Raw genomic sequence first — 5,362 nt, 5'->3', positions numbered from 1 at the left:
TGGAATGTTATATCAACATTTATTGTAAATACGTCTTTAATCATTCTATCTAATTCTTAGGAACAGGATGGGGATGCATTATATATATATATATATATATATATATATATATATATATATATATATATATATATATATATATATATATATATATATATATATATATATATATATATATATCTGAAACGGTAATCAGAAAATATCTATAGCGTCGTAGGCTTATTTTAAACCGAGGTACCACAGGGTATCGAACCTCATCTACCCAGAAGTTATAAAGATTTTAGATTTCGTAGAAGTTCCCAACACCAAAACGGTCATTGAGACAAAAAGCGGTCCCTATTCCATTCGGTAAATTCAATTTTGGTTTTATGCCCTCATTTGCATGAAGGGGCGATTAAGGACTGTTAGCCTCAATTAACACCGATTCTGGATGACCTCACGTCTCAATTTTGTTTTTGTTTTTTATAGTTTTTTTTTATTCTATCAATGTCCGTTTGTTTACACCTGACGCCAACACAATCCATCTGATAACTGACATTTCGTTATCAGCTTTTTGTCGCATTCTGACAGACCCTTGGCTTGTTTTCCTATTTTTATTTTTATTTTTCTCTGTCTCTTTATATCACCATCACCAACATTCCACCTCAAGGTTGACCTTTCTTTATCGGCTCTCTTTGACCTTTCGCCTGACCCTTTTCCGTCTTCCTGAAAAGATTCCTGAACGCAATCTCTCATAGCTGTCACATTCGTCACGTGTCTTTTTTTTTCTTTGCGCCGCAAATAATAGGAGTTTGTAGCTAAGTATAACGCAAGAATAAACATAAACATAAAATGGTTAATGTCGAGTTGTGGTAAATGCACTTTGGGTTATGTTAATGAGTGACAAGGTGTAAGATTGAATGAACTTATTGTGTGTAGTACGTGAATGGTGTTTATTGCCGGAATGCGGTAGATATATGTTACATGAATGAATGAAAAGATGTAGAGATGAATGAACTTTATATAGTACATAGCACGTGAATAAAATTGTTTATTGCCGAAATAGGATAGATATATGTTTTATCAGTGAATGAAAAGGTGTGGAAATGAATGAACTTATTGTATTGTATATAGTATTTGAATGAAGGTATTGACGAAATGAGGTATGTATAGGTTACGTATCAATGAATGGAAAAGTGAAGATATGAATGAACTTACCGTATAGAGTACATGAATGAAAGTATTATATAAACATGGAAATATGACGTTTAGGATAAAATTCAATGGATTCTTCTCACCTTCCCAAAAAATTGAAACTAAACTGTTAATAATATTAAGGCAAATTGTACAGCTATTTCAATAAAAACAACATATTATCAAGTAATAAAGATTAAAATGTTAGAAGAATAATAAAGATTAAAATGTTAGACTGTTAATAAAAGAAATTCAACATGACAAGTACTCCAACCAACCAAAGAACGTGTTGAGTGTTTGACATCCCTCTCAGCTAGGCGGTATGCAAATGAGGTATACAATGAACAACTGTACATCCGGCTGAGTCAATTTCTGCTACAATGAGTCGGTATTTTAACGTTATATGAATGCGGTTTTTAGTTTTGATCACACCAAACAATTTAATCTTGATAAAAGACTTATGAACATTAAAACTAACGCATTATATACACAACTAGATCACAGGTGGATTGCAGCATAAACAGCGCAGTGGGTAACTTTTCCATATGACCTGGCGTTCACCTGGGCACTCCCATGCCCGGGGGTATCCTGCCCTAAACCGCAAAAAATTGGGCATTCCTTTTCACGTGATGAATGAATCTTGTATTCAGTTTCTTTTATGATAATTTTTTTTATTTATCGGTTTTATGTAACATCAATATTTAAAACTATCATGAGAATTGTTCATCAAGATAAATAGTGAGTTTTAAAATTTTCTCCCTTTAAAATAAAATCTCAATAGATTTCTCTCAAGATCCTGCACCCGATCCGGTTCTCGAAAGCTCTCGGCATAAATTTTAATATATTTTTGTCAAAAATGATCTCACATTTACGCTCCTGGTATTACCAGAGTTTAAGATCGTCCTTGATATAAACAAGTAAAAATTGCCGTGTAGTTTCTTCGGCGCAATCGAGTTTTCTCTACAGCCGGTACAGCGTTGCATCCTCCTTTTAACCTTTTACTGGACCTCCATTCCCTCTTCCTTTCTTCCGTCTTGCTGTCCAACCTCTCAATTACTTCCTGGTGCGGCTTTGGAGTTCTCTCCTAGTTCCATTTTTTAGATCCCTGTACTTCATCTCATATATTTTCTGGATCCCCTTTATCTTGCTGTCCAACCTCTCTAACTCCCTATTTTCACTGTCTTAAGCTCCGGCCAGCTGATGAAGAGTTAGAGGAATTTATTTCTGGTGATAGAAATTCATTTCTCGCTATAATGTGGTTCGGATTCCACAATAAGCTGTAGGTCCCGTTGCTAAGTAACCAATTGGTTTTTAGCCACGTAAAATAAGTCTAATCCTTCGGGCCAGCCCTAGGAGAGCTGTTAATCAGCTCAGTGGTCTGGTTAAACTAAGGTATACTTAAGCTCTGAATAGCAGAAAGTGCCCCAGTGTTTGTCTTGACAGTATAAATTCCACAAGTCAGTCAATCAATATCTCTTAATTAATTGACTGATTTACACCAGACTGGCGACACACAGCGAAAGGTCATCATGGTTGTCCTTCTTAATAAGACATTACTTACAACTCCCTGTTTTGAGCACTGAATGCCTGGAAGCATCCCAGTGCATGGCTTGACGGTATACAGTAGATTTCAAAAGCCAGTCGATATTTTCTCCCTCAGTTAACTGACTGATTTACACCAAACTGGCGATACACAACGAAAGGTCATCATGGCCATCCTTCTTATTAGGACATTACGAAGAAAACTAACCAGCGGACCCCACCCAATTTAGGTTAATGGACCTACAACTGAGTCCACAAAATTCAGGATACATCCAATTCTGCAGCCTAATAAAGTTGCGGGACTCGGAGTATGCAGTGACGTCATTGGTGGCCTTCGGTCGTAAAAACGGGTGGGTGGATCGTTTCGTGGAATCTATGGATGACGCGTTTTTGTCGGAATGATTCGTCGTTTTCCCACGTGTGAAAGTGAGCGATCGTTTCGGAGATCCCGCCTCTGAAGGAGGCTTTTGTTTACTACAGGAAGCTTTCGCTTTCAAAGGAAAATATTATGAATTAAGGAATGAAAGGAATAATTTTCTTACGACAAGATATTGTTATATTTTTTTATCACTTTATTTCTCAAGGATATTTCTTTATATGTATGTTAAGTTAGCTTTCATATTTTTCTGTTGGCTTTATCGAAATGTTATGAGAGTAGTGAATATTACTGATGTAAAATTAGAAATGTTTTGTGTAACAGAGAGAGAGAGAGAGAGAGAGAGAGAGAGAGAGAGAGAGAGAGAGAGAGAGAGAGAGATGGGAAGCATCCGAAAATCGCAGGACAAGTAGATGACATTTAGATAAGTGTGAATGATATTGAATAAAATAAACTAGCTTATTGACTGGAGGTTATCGATGTATATATATATATATATATATATATATATATATATATATATATATATATATATATATAAATATATATATATATATATATATATATATATATATATATATATATATATATATATATATATATATATATATATATATATATATATATATAAATATATATATATAAATATATATATATATATATATATATATATATATATATATATATATATATATATATATATATATATATATATATATATATATATTTATTTATTTATATTTATATATATTCATATGTATATATATATATATATATATATATATATATATATATATATATATATATATATATATATATATATGCAGTTAAATACAATACCATGTAAGACCCTAGATACAATAATGTCAAAACTGTCACTCATTATAGAATATAATAATATTCAGAGGGACATTATAGGCATCACGTAGGAAGGTGAGCCAGTTTCCTATATTATATTTCAAATACCTTGAGGCCCCGAAAAGAGTTTATTAAATGTTAGGGAAGGGACAGTTTTAAGAGGTTGGCCTCTACAAAGTGATTAAACGACCTTCCTACTACTGGGAAATGCCTCCACCCACCCCCACCCCCACCCCCAAAAAAATAAATTAGAAATTGAATGTCTCGTGTCCATTTTTTTATTTTGCAAATTGCATTATGGTTTTACTTTGTCGTTAATTTTGAGATATCTACTTTTAGAGAAGTCAGTTTTTTGTAATTTTGCAAATTGTGTGATGTTCTTATGGTATCGCTTTTTTTTAGATATCTAGTACTAGAGATGTTAGTATTTTAATTATTTTCAAGTTTTTTTTTTGAGTAATACGTATATCATAAATTAAATTAGATATAAAAGGAGACCATTTTTTTCCCTGCAGATGGCAAAAAGCATATACATGCGTGTGAATATGATCTATATCAATGTATATCAATCTAATAATATAAATTTTTGTGATTTTGAGCAAATTTGTATTTTACCACTCTTTTATATATACAGTATATATATATATATATATATATATATATATATATATATATATATATATATATATATATATATACGTATATATATAATATACACATACATACATACATATATATATATATATATATATATATATATATATATATATATATATATATATATATATATATATATATATATATATATATATGAAACATTACTTAAGTAGCAACAACTACAGCAACACCAGGAGAAACAACATCACTTAGGAGAACTACAACAACAGCGAAACAACTTTAATACATTACACAAGAAATAAATAAGCAAAAAAAAAAAAAAAAAGCTGGAAGCCGAATAAAAATGACGAATTATTTTAATAAATTATGCTTCTTGAAAGTTCGTAATAAGTAACACCCAAATAGAAAGTATTAAAAAAGCTACCGATTATCCTACTTTACTTTCTTCCAACGAAAGTGAAAGCCTCAAAAACGTATTTTCCTGAAATATTAAAAAAACGTATTTTACTGAGATATCATCTCAGTTAAGACTTACAAATGAAGCTGGAAGTCTCAGAGTCTGACCAAGGTTAATTAGCTGTCTTTTCCTAGAATCAGGACTTGCCTGTGAAACTGAAAGTCCGTCCCAGGGTGACTGGATCAAACAGGTCTGACCCGTAGGTCTTACACGTTGGTCCTTTTCAAACCTTCCACAGGATACGCGAACTCACGGTCAGGCAGCAAGAGAGGCTAAAGAGTAAGGTGAATTTGCATATGGGTTAATTTGCATATTGCTTCCAAATGGTAGTATCCTTG

The sequence above is a fragment of the Macrobrachium rosenbergii genome, chromosome 56 (assembly GCF_040412425.1).
Source record: "Macrobrachium rosenbergii isolate ZJJX-2024 chromosome 56, ASM4041242v1, whole genome shotgun sequence".
Lineage (NCBI taxonomy): Eukaryota > Metazoa > Arthropoda > Malacostraca > Decapoda > Palaemonidae > Macrobrachium > Macrobrachium rosenbergii.
Note: the sequence above shows the minus strand (reverse complement) of the source record.